The sequence below is a fragment of the Erpetoichthys calabaricus genome, chromosome 9 (genome assembly GCF_900747795.2).
Source record: "Erpetoichthys calabaricus chromosome 9, fErpCal1.3, whole genome shotgun sequence".
Lineage (NCBI taxonomy): Eukaryota > Metazoa > Chordata > Cladistia > Polypteriformes > Polypteridae > Erpetoichthys > Erpetoichthys calabaricus.
Window position 1 is genome coordinate 186,558,410 of NC_041402.2, and position 18,855 is coordinate 186,577,264.

An 18,855-nucleotide genomic window follows, 5' to 3' on the forward strand; every position below is an offset into this window, starting at 1 on the left:
CCATATGAAGGTTTTGCATGGGCTTTGCCCTTGGCAACTCTTCTGAGACTATTTTTTATTAGAACTGTGCATGGGCCCCACCCATGACCACACTCCTGTTCTGAGGTTGACTCCACACGTGGCTGCATGTTTTCAGGCTTTCCACATGTTAAACAGTTTTGCCTTGAGCCTTGGTTGTCCTTCCTTGGACAAATTTTGTGTAGGTTCTAAACACTGGATTTACTTGGAACACCTGAAAAGTCCTGCTGTTTTGGAAATGCCCTCACCCAGTTGTCTAGCCATCACAATCTGTGGCCCTTGTCAAAGTCGCTCAAATCCTCACATTTCCCCGTTCTTCCATCACATTACCTTCAAGTACTGACTGTTGCTGCCTAATATATCCGTCCCCTTGACAGGTGCCATTTTAACAAGATAATCAATTTTATTCACTTCATCTTCCAGGGAGTTTTAATGTTGTGGCTGATGGGTGCATGTACTCCTGCCCTAATCACTGGCTCTTCATAACACCCTGAAAATACTCCCATTTATGTGACACATTCGTTATTTTCATTTTGAGATTTGAAATTTGCGCTGTGTTCTCTCTACCTGACAAGCTTGTCTGCCATCTTCTCTTCTCGACCCTTTTCTTATACATGTCTTTGCTGTCAGCCTTCTCAGATTGATTTTTTAATAGGTTGTAAGATGGGCGGTGGACAATGCTTGTATTTTGCAGTCACAGAAGCAATTGCTCTGCATGATGTATTGTTTCTCATACTTTCACAATAAGTAGTATGCCAAGTAGCAGGTGGCATATCACTCAACGAAAATTCACACATGGATGAACTCTGCAAAGTTCACAGGGATGTCTGCAACCTGACCCATAGTTTAAGAAACATTGGCTTAGACGATGAAAACGTTGTCTACAAAACCTCCAAATCCTTTTCAGTGGTTGCTTCCTGTTCCCATCTTGTATTTATAATTAACTACCTGTGCCCCGCAGCTCCACCTGTGTAGTAGTGAAACAGGACAAACTTTAAAAATACGCTCGCCAACCCCTGTGTTTGGTTAACCTGATATACAATTTAAAGAGATTGTTATTTTCATAGGAATTGTTACATATGCATTATTTGCTTTGGGACTGTAGCGGCACTGAGGTCCGAAAGCTGGTATTGACATCCCCGTTTAAAATTTTAGTACTGTTTTGTCTTGGTAGAGTAATATATTGGTCTACTTTCCCCTATTGTATCTTAAAACATAATTCGCCAGTCTCCTCACTCACTCACTCACTCACTCACTCACTCACTCACTCACTCACTCACTCACTCACTCACTCACTCACTCACTCACTCACTCACTCACGTCCGTCCGAAGCCGAATGCATAGTTGCCTTCTGCGCAGCTGCCTGAAAAACCTTACGAGACCAACATCGCGGCAGGCGGCGGATTTACGGCCGCGAAAATTCAAAGAGAAAGGCGACTACGGCAGCGAAAATTCAAAGAGAAAGGCGACTTCGACCGACATCCAACCCCAACATCGCAGGAGGCAGCGGAGTTATGGCCGCAAAAATTCAAAGAGAAAGGCGACTTCGATTAAAGGCCTGAAAGGCGATTTCGACTACAGCTCAAGGCCTAATTACGCATTCATTCAATACACCTATATCAGGTTTGTGGTGCTTATACTTATTATATATTATACTATTCCACTTGTGCCCGTTTCATCTTACGTTGTTGAAATGGGCTCTTTGTCTAGTTATTAATAAGTAGCCTTTGTCAGAATGCCTAATCTTATAGACTTACCACTGTTTATAAGGTATTATAGTATATAACTTATCCTCACCTTCCCTTTTATATCTATAGGCAATTAGGTGTAGTAAAAAGACAAGCAGGAGTTAAGTTACACATAAAATAATGTATTATTGATAATATTAGATAGATAGATAGATAGATACTTTATTAATCCCGATGGGAAATTCACAATATTCATAAATAATAACAATATGCAAAGTACATTTGAATATTGGCAACCATACAACCTGATTAAATGGTGATGTGTGGTTTCAGGTGGCACACAGACTTGTAGTTATTTAAAATGTCTCTAGTTATGGCATCATTTGTGGCCAGCTTTATTCAGAACAGGCCACAAACCTGTTCAATATGGCTGCCGAGCTGTGCTCTTCATTGTGTTGTCTTCTTCATCAGATGTTAGTAAGAGAGATGCTTCTTCATCATCAGAGGTTAGTAAGAGAGAGAGAGAGAGTGTGGTTGAGCAAGCAGATTTCTAGATTCTCTGTCTAACCCCTACAGCCAATAGGACATCATGGTACTTAAAGGCTTCTGATAGAAGCCAATTCCAAACAGCCATACTTAAGACCAATGGGAGAATACAACATCTTAAAACCTGCCACCTCCCCAAGACCTTACCAAGTTCGTAAACCTGACTTTCTTGCGTGGGGTTGAATGACTTTAGCAGAGAAACACTCGGCAAACTGGTTTAAGGCACCCCCCCCCCCCCCCATCTCTATTGTAAAATTCAAAGAAGAGGGGGGAGTAAACATGAATGCTTCTCACTAATATAACAGTAAATTACATTGCTTTGCCTAAATTAAAAATAAAGCCATACAAAATATTTATCAAGTTCTATGCAAAATCTTACATCACAACAAGTACCAATCGAACACTAATCTCAGAGCCATAATGGACTTCACAGACGATCTCACCTCATTCATTCTCCTCTTATGTGTTTGTCTCCTGCCAGTTAACCAACTTGAGCTCCAGTTTTGTAAGTTAACGCTGATGCCTGCAGCATCTAGTTTCAGAATTCAAGTTCAGTGTTGGACTGAATCAAAGGCTTTTTGAAAATCGAAGTCCATTCTGTCGTATGCTTTGTTTTTGTCAAATTTTCCAGTTGCCTGTTCTAAATAATATAAATGTTTGGTTTTTCCTCTCATAGAGCCATGCTGGCTGTTATTTAGTACTAGCAAAATACCTGCGCTTCGCAGCGGAGAAGTAGTGTGTTAAAGAGGTTATGTAAGCATATATATACAGTACATATACATATATACATATATATACATATCTACATATACATATATATATACATATACACATCCACGTGTTTATATATATATATATATATATATATATATATATATATATATATATACATATACACATACATACATACATAGTGCGTTGTAACACGGTCTGTGATTGTTACATGGGAGGGAGATGACAAATCACAGATTCCCGCTTTCTAATCGGGCCTGTGATTGGTGCTTTGACTGATGCCCAGATCCCACAGTATCTCCCCTTAGGAGAGGGGTTAGGCAAGTGTAATTGAATAGCGGTGCTGCAAGTTTAGCTTTACACCTGTTTTTAAGGCTTATTGACTGAAAGGGGCTTTCATGAAAAAAGTTAGGGCTTTGCTACAGGATACACCCTCCACAAGTTAAGGAAGTAAAAATAAAGGTATATATTTCTGTTTTATTTAAACCTTTTAAGTTTGTATGCGGGCGGTATGGTGGCGCAGTGAAAGGTGCCAGTTAGGAGACCCGGGTTCGCTTCCCTGCGTGGAGTTTGAATGTTCTCCCCGTGTCTGTCTGGGTTTCCTCCGGGTACTCCGGTTTCCTCCCACAGTCCAAAGACATGCAGGTTAGGTGCATTGGCGATTCTAAATTGTCTGTGGTGTGTGGGTGTGTGCGCCCTGCAGTGGGCTGGCACCTTGCCTGGGGTTTGTTTCCTGCCTTGTGCCCTGTGTTGGCTGGGATTGGCTCCTGTATTTAGGATATAGTGGGTTGGATAATGGATGGATGGACATTTGTATGCATAGCCCCATTTGCCCGTTTTCTTTTTTTTCTTTCTTCAGTAATATTTCAGCAAACCCGGAGCTTGTCAGTTCAAATCCTGGTACTGACACCACTGTGTGACCCTGAGGAAGTCACTTCACCTGCCTGTGCTGCAAAAAACAAAAGTAATGTAACAAATTGTACCTTAGATGTTGCAAGTTGCTGGAATAAAGGCATAAGTCAAATAGATAAATATGTATTATACACATAGGAACTATTCATTTATTTTCAGTTAAGTCATCTGTAGCAAACCTTTATAAATGAGGGTTTCTCCTTTTTAGATAGTGCAAACTGTTTCTTCTTCATTGAGGTTTTCTCTTGGAGAGCTTTTTTCATTTCATTGAAAATTAAAGCAGCAGCTGCCAAAATATGTAGCTTTCTTATTAATTTTTCAACATTGTGTAAAATAACTTTATAAAGTAACATAAAAGGTTTAAATACTGGTTATCCTTTTAGATAGATAGATAGATAGATAGATAGATCTTACACTAAAATATTACTAAAGAGATACAAAAAAAGTAAAATGCATATGTTGTTTTTCTTTAAGGAGATTAAATATTACTGAAGAAAGAAAAAAAAAACTAAAACAGCCAAATGGGGCTATGCATACAAACTTAAAAGGTTTAAATAAAACAGAAATATATACCTTTATTTTTACTTCCTTAACTTGTGGAGGGTGTATCCTGTAGCAAAGCCCTAAGTTTTTTCGTGAAAGCCCATTTCAGTCAATAAGTCTTAAAAACAGGTGTAAAGATATTGACAATAAGCTACGCAAATCCACCAAGACATGCAATCGTTTAAATCAAGACGCAAGTCGAAAAACACCATCCCATACTATTAGTTAACGATTAACACATTTCTATATGTATTGTAACCATACAATACAACTGATAATATGTTGCGCTTATTTATCTGGTGTACCAACATTTTTGCGCGTTTAACGGCTGAAATCTAATGTGGTTTGTGCCCTTCAGAATGAAAACAGTTTGCATTTACCATTTTAATAAAAGGCGAGCTTTTAAGCCTGAGAAATCACCCTGTAAATGCACACGTTTAATTGCACATGTGTTAATATGTATGCTTACACAGTATCAAAAGACACTCAACAATTAACGTCATTTACCTTCGTTCCCGCGTTTGAGTCGTGCTGTAAATCTCTTCCTTGTTTTCAGTTCACATGATTACGTAGGAGGCGTGGTGACGCGATACGTGACTCCGCCTCCTCCATTAGAGTATATGGACAAAAAAGAGGTTCCAGTTATGACCATTACGCGTAGAATTTCGAAATGAAACCTGCCTAACTTTTGTAAGTAAGCTGTAAGGAATGAGCCTGCCAAATTTCAGCCTTCCACCTACACGGGAAGTTGGAGAATTAGTGATGAGTGAGTCAGTCAGTCAGTCAGTCAGTCAGTCAGTCAGTCAGTCAGTGAGGGCTTTGCCTTTTATTAGTATAGATATAATTTTCATTCTTTTCTTAGTTCCACGACGTCACTAGATCCAAAGACACAAGGAGGAGCCCTTCCCTTTGCAGGATTTGACCAGCCCAGTATAGCCAGCTTGGTGCTCTTGTCAGTGCTGTAGGTTATGCACTATTAAAGATGGCGCTAAGCAACTTTCTTTCTTTCTTTCTTTCTTTCTTTCTTTCTTTCTTTCTTTCTTTCTTTCTTTCTTGTTTTTTTTTTTTTTACTTAAATTAAAACCACTTATGATGCAGGCCTGTTTTCCAAGTGACCTACTTGCACATAAAAGCCATCTCTCATAGGTCAAGCAGATGACTTTCTCTCCCTGCAAATGGAAAGAAAATGAAAAGCGACCAAGCCGTTGAGTTAGTGCACACAATTCAGCCTCATTGAACAAACGGCCTTCTTACACAAAGAGCCAAGCAGCCATTGGGCTTTCATGCCATGACATGATTCTTTTCTTTCAATAAAGTGCGTTGTGGCAGAGTACCATCTACACAGGGCCAGCCTCGGGGGCTTTTCTGAGAATAATGAAAAAGAAAAGAGCATCTTCATAATCGGAGTTGAAGTTCAATATGCAGAGAGACGTCGGAAGGGAAATGGGGAAAAGCCGTCCATTTATGAGGTCTTTTCTGCCATCAGAGATTTCAAGAGCACCAGAAGCCGAATGTCACCAGTCGCCGAAGACGCTAAGCCTTTGGGGTCCCCACCTGCATCTTGTGTGGTGTCAAAAAAAAATTGATACTTACTGAGCAGATGTGATATGCAGTAAGAAAGGGTATCAGACTGGGAATGCTGGGAAAGGTGCTGTATGGAAATTGTACATATTGATTCATTTTAAAATCAATAAATAACACTCTACAAGTTAACCAAACCTTTAGTCAGTAGGCATAGACAGGCTGCACCATGGCACAGTCATTGGTTTGAGGTCCGGTCCCAGCTGTCCTGGTCCATATGGGTTGTCTCCAGATTCTCCATTTTCTTCTGTGAAGGATTGCACAGATGGACTGATGGGTTGGCATGAACCCCATTCCCTGTCTCGGTGCTTTTGCTCTTGGCACTCTTAAAGTGTTTAAAGCTTTTTGATCTGTGACCCAGTTTCAGCTGTGGTGTGCTGCTACTCCTTGTATAAGGTTAAGTATCGATAAGAAACCAGTGTTAACCAGAGTAGCAGATGTTCTGACCCTGAAGGTCCGTTTATTAGTAACTGGCAAGGATGTGAGAAATGCCTCCTAATCACGTACTCCTGTAATTAACTGTGTATTTAAGAAGTGTAGTCATCTGGTGCAATTTTTCGTGGTAGTGTGCGTCCCATCTTAGAATTGGCTTTTTGAATTTAATCTGTATAAATTTACGTTGGATGAAGATCCGACCATATTTTAAGTTACAATAATGAACAAACACAATCAGTTTTAATTGACCACACACAAGTCATTGCATTGGTTTTGTATGTATGGAACACATCATTCAAACATTCACAGTGTAGATAGATAGATAGATAGATAGATAGATATTTTATTAATCCCAAGGGGAAATTCACAGGTAGGTTGTTAAACCCAAGGCTGATGACGTCAACAATAGCTAAATGGAGCCATCAGTTAGCAAACCTGGAGTCCAGCCAATCGGATGAGATTGGAGGTGTGATTTAGGAAAACACTCATCTGCAAAAACACTCAAGCTTTTGTTTGATATTTACAAGAAGCCTCAGCGGATGTGAGCCATACCTCGCTAAAAGAGATGTCAATGTCAACTTTATTTATATAGCACATTTTAAACAACATAGGAATGCTGTGGCCAAAGTGCTTTACAATAATAGAATTAAAGAAAAACATATAATTAACATGAATAACAAATAGAAATAAAATAAATGAACATAAATTAAATAATAAATAGAAGTAATGTTACGTAATCACAATGAGAAAACCATTAGTATTACTGAAGGTCACGGAATGCAAGTGAATAGAAATGAGTCTTTAATCTTGTTTTAGATATTAGAAGATCTACCATTAAGATTTGCACAAATCTTGAAAGGGTTGCAAAGTCATTTCAAAGAGTTTACCTGAGGAGTTGATAGGCACAATGCAGAATGCTCAATGAAGTAGAAATGAACTCACAAGTAGCAGGTAAAGGCTTGAAGTAATTGTTGGAACTTATGAACATCTCTGCTCATGTGTCTGCCATGTACTAAACGCACAGGGTGTTCATGGCAAGACACTAAGGAAGAAGTCACTGCTCTCCACCAAAAAAAAAAGTTTGTTAAACATCACCTGGGCACGCAGCAGTGCTATTGGAAAAATGCTTTGTGGACTGATGACACTGAGGTTGAATATTCAAGGAAGAATATACATGGCATTAAAAAGGCCATACCAACATGTTTAGCGTCAACGTTTGTAAATGTCTTTATGAAGCTCTACTTTGTCTTTTACTCACTGTCATTTAATTCTGAGCCGGATTGGACCTGCTTTTTTTTCAATTCCATTTTTTCCGGGCTGATAATTACTTTCCTTATTTTCTGAATTTGCACCTCTATTATTCTTTTTTGCTCTTTTTTCTGTCCAATGCATTGGAGTCTCTTTTCTCCGCACTGCTTTCTTCTTCGCTTAGATGTCGACATTTAATTTATAACGTACCTTATACGCTTTATATGCGCTGAGAGCCCTGGATCTGTGTGTGCTCAAATCCCTCACAAGACTGAATGTTTTGCTGCCTATTGTCCTATTTGACAGACTGTAAGTAGGGCGTGTCTTTGGTCTCGCGGGTCTTTAAAATGTCTTATGAGAAGATCACGTATCGTAGACTTGCTTTTTGGTTTCCAGGACAGGATTTCTTTTTATGATAGAAAGAAATATTTGTGACTTAGATTAAGATTGGATCACATTTTTTGACCAATTCAAGAAGAAAACCAAGTCATTCCAAAGTGTTCACATATTTTTTCCTTGCCACTGTAATATGGTCATCTGAAAGTAAAACAAAAACTAAGACTGAATTAGCGTACGTTGCCCTGTTCGTGGTGTTTGTGGAAGAAACCCCCTGAAGAAGACGGATAGTTCAATCAATTAGATTTTTATTCATTCACAGATGAGTGCATGGATTCTACGTTGCAAGGCAGAAGAGCAAAGTTCCATTTTTCAATTGGCTTTTTATAATTTCTTCTTCTTCCCCCTTCCCCTTACTTAATCAAAAGCCATAATATTGTTTACATAAGCATTTTATTTTATTACGCTAATGGGCCATCTGTTCTTATTTTTTTTTTTTTACTTGTCAGATAGACCCTAAAGAAGGAATGTGTCAAATAGACACATTCCTAAAGAAACTGGAAGTTGTCCTCGGTCAGCTTACTGCACCCTGTCTTATGGCAGATGCCTGTATGAATAACCTGCCTTTAGGGCAAAGCGGCTTTGTCAGCTATTAACCCTTAGTAGCTTGCAAGCAGTTAATTTTTCTTTCACATGTTCATAAGATTTTCTTCATGAGGTAGGAGAAACAAGACGGTAAGTGTTACATTTTTAAATTTTTAAAATGTGTGCTTTACTTTGAGAATTTAAAGGCTAAATCTTCTCAGTCATAATAGGTATTGGTCATTTGTACCCCCTAATGGAAGTCCATAGAAGGCTAGATCCTTAATAAAGGATCAAAGGTCAGAAATAACATCAGTCATTCTTACTGACATGGAAATGGCCGAAAATGATACCTTACATGCTTATGTTTTAAAATTGTCATTTGTAACCTTCTGGGTGTGGCTCTTAGAGGGTTAGGACCACCAGTAAATATCAAAAATGTGATCAGCAACCTCAAAATATCTTAAAACGCCAATCCAAATGCTGATATTACCGATCTCCATTATGTCAAAGTTTTGTGAAAAGGAGCAACTTTGACTGACCCCTCATATCTCATTAGGGGTTCAGTTGATGTCCGTTTGAAGTCCTTCTAATAATTTTTGCTGAAGACACCTTTTTTATCATAACAATTGTGGCAGGCGGCTGGCATCCATGCCCAGCCGGGACGCCCCTGCACACTATATTCAGGGGGAGCAGCCCTGGACAATGCAGTACCTCCCCCTGGACGCTAGATGGCTGTCCCCCTGGGGTGGAGCAGTGCCTCAGTTTCCCACAGGGCTCCCTGGGAATTGGAGTTGGGTGCAGTCCTGTTGGGTCCTGCAGGCACTGCCAGGGGTGATGAGTTTGGGACTCCTGAGCCCGTGTGGGCAGCGGATTCATCACACCCGGAAGTGCAGCCGGAACTCAGTGATCAAGCACCTGGAACACTTCTGGGTGAACTATAAAAGGAGCCAGCGACCACCCCTCAGCGGCCAGGACAAGGTTGCTTGGGAGGAGTGGTGGTGCCAAGGAGAGGAAAGTGCTTGTTGTACTGGTGTGACTAGTGCTGGAACTGTGTATTGCCTGTGGGTCACGGGGAAGACGTGTGCCCACAGGGGAAAAAAATAGTTTATTGTACACGTGTCAATCTGTGTTGGGTCAGGCGCTATATAGAGTCAAGCTTACACAATGTAATTTCCTTCATAAACTATGGACCAAAATGGCATAAAAATGAGTTGTTTGAGGGTCTAGAGGGCTGAAAATAGGTGGGATACCTAAAAGCCAAGATAGCTTGCATAACTAGACATCAAGATGATTTGAACGGTGTGTCATTTGTGGCAGTTTTCTCTTATCGGATAGTTAGAAGGCATCAAACAGATAAAGTGATTTTAAAGTATTCATAAGTAGTAATAAGGTGTTGTAACGTGTTAGACATTATGGTTGCAGTGAGAAGTCAAGCAAAATGACCCCTTTTATTGGCTAACTAAAAAGATTACAATATTCAAGCTTTAGAGGTAACTCAGGCCCCTTCTTCAGGCAAGATGTCATACAGAAACTGGAGTTCCCTGTGATTGTTTGTATGTCTCGGACTGACCCAGACAACCTGTCTACAGACCCACATTGTATTGAAAAACTTATCAGAAACTTCAAAAGACTTTGTTGGACAGTTATCTTACCCAAAGATGTTGACCATACATTGTTCTCCTCTTTTGCTAAATGAGTCTTAGCCTGAAGAGGTCTATTAATTTTTTACATTTAAGATGTCTCACGTAAAGGTTTTCCAATGTTGTTATTTGTCCTAGTGTGTATATAAACACATTCATAAGTAATTCTTCAGAACATAATATTAATAATCAGAAAATTTAGACAGTTAAATCCTTTTATTCAACCTGAAACAAACTTAAATAGAGGAAGAGAAATTCCGCAAAGATCCCCTGCGCCTGCTGAATGCTGGCTTCATTTCAGGCTCTAATTATCTACACTTTAGGTTCTGAGTGCACACGGCGTCTATGGGATGTCATCCTGTCACACTGGTACTCAGCGCCACTCATACGTGTAACCCGTCTGACTGAGGGGCGTCTTCCGTCTCAATCAAAAGTGCATAAATTCTTAACTCAGACCCGATATGAGGGCATTTTATGATTCACGTGAAAAATGGCTGCCATCTATTTGCTCTGCTTAGCCATTCAAAAAATTTTGCGGTAAAGGTCAGTTCTTCTTGGTGTTTCTTTCTGGTGTCCTTCATATCATTTATCCTGGAATTCAAACAACCTCGCAATCAGAAATGTGGATGGCTCAAATACAGAAAATGACAAGTCTGCTGTAAATTGTGCTTGAGTGGCAGTGACACGATTGTTATGGATTATTCTTCCATCTTTGTTTATTGTAATACTATTTTGATGTTTAATTTTTTGTTTGTTCTTTGCTTTTCTGTCCCTCTGTAGTTTTCATTGTATCATTGTATTTTGTCATTAATTCTCACCTCTTCGCCTGACACCACTCTTCCTGATGAGGGTCATGGTTGCAGCAGGTCCAAGCAGGTCAGCACAGACTTCTTTGTCTCTGTGGTGTAGCGGGTCCACAGCTCATGTCATATGGCCACTTTTTAAAATAATCGCTGCACTCGAGAGGGAGCGTGGTGCGTGTGGGGCCAAGCAGCTCCCGGGGAGTTCGTGATGTGGGTGGTTCTCACTTAAGTGCACAGGTGAGGAGTCATCCGCATCCGTAATTGTTCCCATGAGCTGCTGATTGCCACAGCTGTTCCACGTCCCCGTAATATATAGAAGTGCGAGGTGGTTAGTAAGGGGAAAAAGAAGAAAAGAAAGAGACGGAGGTTGTAGGGAAGAAGGCGACATGAAGCAGGGAAAGGATAGTCGGTGAGAGAGAGAGAGTGCGAGCGAGCGAGAGCAGGCTCGATGGAGCAGAGGCAGCTGGATGGAGAGCTCCAAGAAAGAGTGTTAGGCCGACACTAGGTGGGGCTGGAGGAAGCGGTCACTCCAGCTCCTTGATCACTGGTGATGAAGACGACTGGTCGTCGAAAGGCAGCGACAGCCATAGTGGCTTTGGGCCGGTTGAGCCCCAGTGTGAGGGCCCTGGCTGCTGGGGAAAGAACTCAAGTCTCGGTCTGGATGGAGCCCGATGTGGCCAGGGATCGGAGAGCTACTGGACCGGTATTAAGGGAGCTGCATTTTGTTGGTTGGGCGACTCCCTGTTGCGGGCCCTGGAAGGGAGAAGCAGGAGAGTTGCCAGTGTCAGAGAAGTCGCACCGTGCTTTGGATTTTTTAAAGAGACTGCTTGAAGCCATTGTTTAAACCTCGTTTTTAAAGGATTGTTTTTTTTTTCTATTGTGTTTTTTAACCTTCACCTTTCACCCGTTTTTATGGATTATTTATTGAAAAGATTTTGAGACACTGCACTTGTTTATTTGAACACTTGTTTTGTTTGCTGTTTTTAATAAAAGCACTTTACACTTTTGCACCATCCACTTGCTTTGTTGTGCCTCACTGCCAAGCTCATCGGTGACATTACCGAAAGTGTCGGGTTCAGGGCTCCCGGAAGGACGATGGGAGCGTGGAGCGAACCCGCATCATCACAGTAGCCCAGGTAGAGATCCCAGCTCTGCCTGAGGTATTTCCTTGTGTTTCCAAGCCAGCAAAGAGATAAAAATTCCTCCAGTGTATCCTAGGTCTTCTGCAGGGTCTCTGGCCAGTGGGATATAAGAGTTCTATCAGGGTTGGCATTGTGCAGTTTCTGTTCTAGAACCTTATGGTCAGAGACACTGTAGTTCCCAAAGCAGACTGTAATGCAGCTGGTCAGTACGTTCTTGATGGTGCCCCTGTAGAATGTGGTGAGGACTGGGGGAGATAGGCTTGCTTTGTTCAGCACCTGAAGGAGATCAAGGTGCTGCTGCACCTTCTTGGGTATGGATGGAGTGTTAATTGACCAAGTAAGGTCAGCTGCTTGGTGCACACCATGGAATTTGCTGCTCTTGACCAGTTCCACCACAGTGCTCTCAATGTGCAATGGGTTGTGGACAGCATGGGACCTACCTGAAGTCAACACTCATCTCTCTTGTCTTGTCCACATTAAGAAACAGATTGTTGCATTCACACCAGTCCACCAATCGCCGTATCTCAATTCTCTAAGCCGACCCGTTCCCATTGCTGATGAGACCTAACTAAATTGGTGGTGTTAGAGCTGCACACAGCCATCCAGACTTGAGACAGTAGAGTGCACCGAAGTGGGTGGAGTACTCGGCCCCTTGACGGGGCTATAGATTGTTTCCAACGTGGACTTCCTGAGGTCCAGGATCCAGTTGCATATGGAAATGTTGTAACCCAGAAGACTAAACTTCCCTTTGAGGTTCTGAGGATTGGTGGGGTTGAAGTTCAGAAATTTGTCTTATTAAGAAAGGAAAAATAAATACAAATAAAAGTGAATCTCGGAAACATGCCACAAAAACACTACAACTGTTATGATGGAGCAGCACAAAAAAGTGATGTTAGGCTTCTAAAAGACCTACAGTGCGTACATCACACACTAGTGTAAAAGATGGAGGAAATGCGTTTATGACTAAAGCTAGGAAGCACTTCCTTGGCACGAAATGTTGTGTGAATCTGGAACAGACTTCCAAGACATGGAGATGTTCCATGAACCTTGACAGGCTTTAGTGCCCATTCACTCCTAAGCATTTTTCTAGTGTTTTAGCGCTAGACCAGAAGGCACCTAAACTGCTTGAATAGTTATTGGCCATTTATTTCAATTCCACCATGCAGCAGTTTTTGAGCTTTTTCAGCCTAATGCTTATTCCATTTAAACTAAAAGGTACACTCGTAAAACATTGCAACAAAAAGAAGACAATAAGTTTTTGCAGCTTTTTGTTACAGGACGTCAATGCCTCTTCTGAATGAGCCAGGAGTGAAACAGCTCATCGAAGGAAAAATAAATTGCACATGTTGGCGTACACGCTGGTCGCACTTCAGTCATCGGTGACTGTTCTTTCTCAAAAGCGTGAACTCCTACTCCTTGCTGGGGTTGGAAGTAGGACACATTAACATGACTTTGTAACAACCGTGCTCACACTCGGAAGCGGCAAGTTAAACATTCCGGCTACGCTGGAGAGAAGTCTGAACTTGGCCATGTCACACCGTACATATCGCTTCGTTCCTTACCTGCTCTCCATTCAAGTTCCCTAGTCCATGGCAAAAACAAACAAGTTGGGTATAGATAAAAGGTTCAATATGAAAAAAAATTCATATATTTGAAAAAGAATGAAATATAACACCTTGAAATCCCTGTATTCCCCAAACTTGATGCAGGTGCAAATATATACAGTTTTAGAGAAAAGACACGGCCCTTGTCCTCCCCTTGTCTTAACCAGAAAACATGTATAATTTAGAAAATGACAAACAAAAATTCATATACAGGAAAAAGTCCAATGAAAGTGATGAGAAATGGATGAAAGCCGGCCAAGTCCCAAATAATGAAAATGATAGAAAACTCCAATTCAGACAGTGCTCTTTGATAGTATGAATCGACATAATCTCACCAATGACTCCCGTTTAGCAGTCCGACCGCCTTGGGAAATGGATGATGGAAAAAGTCTACCTTACCGCCGTGTGTAACCGGGTCAGCAGTGATGATCTGTGGATGCCTTCAATGAAAGAACAGCAGTGCTTGATATGGTGGATCACGGTCCTCGTATGCTTCCTTTCTTCTTTCTCCTTCTTCCTCTTTTTAAAATGCGCAGTCTTAGCTTATAATGTATATAACCCTGGAACTAAACTGGAAATCCTCCTAAAGGGTCAAGTGCAGTACTTGGGTGAAGTCCTTGCTGAAGCAGCAAGGAAACTCTTTTTCAGATGTACATTTCTCTCTATTATATAAAAAAAAATCCTTCGACAAGACTTTCTGGAAGATCTTTTCAAGTCCTACGAGACGAGACTTTTGACATGAGATTTTTTTCATGTCCCGCCCTCCTCTTAACCATATTCAAACACGCCACCGGTCCACTCATCTCTCATTCGTGTGAATGCTTTTGTCAGACACAGAGTTTTTGCATTCTCAGCTCTTACAAAGTGTAACTTTTTCTCACTTTAAGTTCCTAATTAAAGAAGACGTGTTATGTCCAAATCTTATTGTTGAATTTCATCCCAAAGGGTTATCAACAGAAGAAATGAGTACACGGGCAATCCTAGCACCGAGAAACGATGAAGTCAAACGAATTAACACGAAAATGTCGATCGGTTATACGGCAAATTAATTAAATGCGTATCAATAGACTGAAACAGTGGTGATGGTGTGGAAGATAAAAACATCAACTTACAATATCACGTAGAATATCTACAACTGTTAAGACTGTCCGGTCTGTTGAAAGAAGGATGGTTAATAACAGAAGAAATGAGTACACGGGCAATCCTAGCACCGAGAAACGATGAAGTCAAACGAATTAACGTGAAAATTGTCAATCGGTTACACAGCAAATCGGTTAAATGCATATCAATAGACTGTGCTGAAACAGTCAGTGGTGATGGTACCTAAGATGAAAACATCAACTTACAATATCACAAAGAATATCTACAATCGTTAACACCATCTGGTCTTCCACCAGCCGAATTATTGTAGAAAGAAGGATGTATCCAAGAAAGTTAATGTAGTACATCTTCAGGGGATAACATTAGACACCAAAGGAGATCTTGATATGCCATTCGTATTAAAACCTTAACAGTTTCCCGTTAGAATATCTATTGCAAGACAATTAACAAATCACAGGGACAAACATTCGATAAAGTCGTTTTATTTAATAGAGGAAAAGAAACAAAATTCACTCACGAGCAGTTATGCGTTGCGTTGTTATGATGCAAGTCTAAACACAGATATCAAAATTCAATGCCATATTGACAAAAAGTTTTACAGGAAAGTTGTAAGTTTAAAAAATACTTACATGTTAGTGGAGAAGGACAAGCAAACAGTGATTGCATTCACTACACTTTTGGCACGCAGACTTATTCTGTTAAATTGGAAGAATCCTAACTCTCCTCTGACAAGTCAGTGGGAAACCAATGTTTTATATTATTTGAAATTGGAAAAAATCAAATTATCAGTTAGAGGATCTGTACAAAATTTTTTCAAAACCTGGCAGGATCTAATCAATATTATTTTAGAATAAGAGAAATAACTATTACTGCATTTAATTCCCTTGTCCATTTCTTATTTACCTATATATATTTCTCCCTTTCTTTTGTTTATTGTTGCCTTATTAAAAAGCCTAAGCAAATCACCTTTGGCTAAGCTCTCCTTCTCAGGGGTGGGGTTTGATTTGTCTTCAATTTTGTTTTGTTATAAATTGATCTATTTGTATGGAATGATTACAATAAAAATGAATAAATAAAATTTAAAAAAAAAATACATGTTAATTTCAAAGCCAAAAAATAATGAAATTGAATAACACAAGGAAAAACTCGAACGCAACATGAAACACAATTTACTTTATAATTTATTATGTTGTTTACTGTGGTTAATTACTTGCTGTAATGCAAAATAGTTAGTTCTATTATGTTACAATTCCCATGAAAATAATAATCTGTTTAAATTGTACATCTGCTTCCCCATACACGAGTGGCAGAATCGCAAAGTGTCTTGCAAGTAGCACCAGCCTCGGTGGGGGTTGGCGAATGAAGTGGGCAGGTTGCAAAGCCCCCTAGTTATACACAAAAAAAGGTCAGACAAATGGGTGGGGGTTGATTTGAATTTAGTTTTGTTAAGTTTGACTTGATTGTATGGATTGTTAATATACTTTTAATAAATTCAATAAAAGATTAAAGAAAAAAAAGGTCAGACAAACACAACACTTAAAAAAAAAAAAATAAATAAATAAACACGATTGTCATTTTATATAGCCCCCCGCTACAACTTCTCATGTCCTACTCTGAGGTAGGATAATTTCTTATCCTAGTCAGAATTTTTGTGCAATTCCGAGGTGTAATCCTGGGCTGCTTAATAAATGTGGGCTCTGGTCACCTTCATGTGAACATTACAAACAATCCGACTCTGCGCTTATTTATTTTTTTCATACACTTTCACATTTGTCAAGTGGTCGGCGTGAGATGGGTCCTTGCAGGCAGGCACTCTTAAGGCACAGCACCCGTTCTTTGGGCTGGATGGTATGATTTACGGTGGCTCGTAGTGAGTCGCAATATGACTTTTTTTTTTTATTTTTACTCAAAACAGCATGGATCCTGGAAGAAGCCGCTTCTGAATTCTGCAGGGACCCTTAAGTAGCCTCTTATGTTTCCTTTCAGCTGCTCTCCATCCTCCGCCTCATACGGGGAGTGACAAGCCCCACTTTGTACATGGTGCATGATCTAATTCACGGCTGCCGTGAATCCTCCTGTGTCAACGCTGCTTTGTCATGAATATAACATATGGAACATCCAAGCTGTGAAATGCCCGCTCTTTGATCATCCCCAGCTGCCAATAAATTACTCTGATATGAGCTTAAACACAAGAAGGCAGGGGAAGAAGAGGCCACGCATCCCATGAGCAACCTGGCAGTGAGGATTGAGGTTGGATAAGGGGCAGAAAATGCCTGACTGGCACATCTGTGTTGGTGATTGGGAGGGTGGGGTGGGGCATCATAGAACCAATGAACTGTCATTGCTTTTCATTTATTACAAATTCAGGTTTTTAAGAAGAACCAGTGACCATACCAGCCACATTGTTGGCCCACAGGCTCCCAGGTCACAACTCGTGGTCATGTCACTTATTTTTACCACAGCAAGTCATCTCCTCTCATTTGTTACATTCTTATAAAGACATAACTGTAACTGTTAGCTGGCAAGTTAAGTGGCTTACTTGGGGTCACACATATTATCAAATGTGAGAGGAACGAACCTGCACTTTTATCATTACCTGTAGTACATTATTCATGTGGGTGGCATCTGGTATTTTAGTTAACAGGTAAAATGCAATTGTTTTAATATTTATACATATTGAGTGCTGGCAGATTATGTGGCTCACTTGGTCATACATAGTCTTGGTAGTAGGAACTGAACTGGCATTTTGATAATTGTATAGTGCATTTATCCTGATGATGGTATTTGGGATCTTTAATTTGCAGATTTAGCACATTACTGGCGTGAGGACTGAATCTGTATTTTTATAATTATATGTAGCACATTATTTATACTGCGGTGGGCTGTGGCGCCCTGCCGAGTTTGTTTCCTGCCTTGCGCCCTGTGTTGGCTGGGATTGGCTCCAGCAGACCCCCGTGACCCTGTAGTTAGGATATAGCGGGTTGGATAATGGATGGATGGACATTATTTATATCATGACAAGGGTGGGCAGTATAAGGAGCTGATTTATATATAATGAAGCACAAAAAAAGATAAAGGTTTGGGGCATGCACCCTCTGGCAAACTCCATGTAATTGAGGAGCAGAAAAGCAAACACGAAATTAACACATGGTTTGAGTAATGTCTTCACAGATGTGAGTCTACGACTAGACTGACTCAATGGTGGCATAGAAGCCGGTTAAGAGGTGGGAAGAGCAGAAGTGGTGGTCTCAGGGAACAGGAGCCCGGAAGTAATGGTCATCGGGTCTGCAGAAGGACAGAGAGGAGAGGCATCAGGCAGCAGCAAGGGCCTGTTGACTCGGGATGAAATTAAACTTAGATGAGCCTTGTGATATGTGTGATTGTGAGTGAGAATGTATGTGGAGAATCGGCCTCGACTCAGACAGACACTGAGACGCACAATGTCCAAAAATGCACACAATTTAATTTTCTTTTGCCTTTTGCACAGTGCAGTGTTGTATTAGAGTTTTGCTCGTTTATTTCATTTTGCCTTTGGCCACATTTTGGACATTTGTCTTTTAGCCATGACCCTTTTGTTTACTCTTTTGTCTTTTTATTGTTTTTATTTCACTTTTGATTATATTACATAAAGAATTTATTCATAAAGATTCTTCACTTGCCTTAAGAGGCTTTTTGATTTCCTATCCTTTTAAATGGCATTTTTGTGTAATAAGGACATTTCAAATTATTTTTGCACATACAAAGCCAGTACCTTACTTTGTACCAGCGCAGGCCAGAAGCCTGTCAGTTGAGTTTGGGTTCTGGCTCCCTGAGTTGAGCCCTGCTTTGGGACAGCCTAGTGAAATCCTGGTCTGGTCTTTTTGGTGTATTTTAGGGCCATATTTGTGTTGCATTCACACAACAAAGGTGCTGATTTTGGGATTCTGGACTTGGTTTGGTTT

General features: G+C 40.4%; 1 long non-coding RNA gene across 2 annotated transcripts in view; it reads left to right on the forward strand.

Annotated features, from left to right (window-relative positions):
* LOC127529255 (uncharacterized) overlaps positions 1–18,855 on the forward strand; it is a 481,587-nt gene that overhangs the window by 30,523 nt on the left and 432,209 nt on the right. Inside the window, exon 1 of one of the 2 annotated variants that reach the window (XR_007935928.1) lies at positions 1,124–1,133. The exons of the other annotated variant lie outside the window; for it this stretch is intronic. This is a non-coding gene — a long non-coding RNA (uncharacterized LOC127529255). Of the gene's footprint in view, positions 1–1,123; positions 1,134–18,855 lie in introns of those variants that run through there. 2 annotated transcript variants of the gene reach the window in all.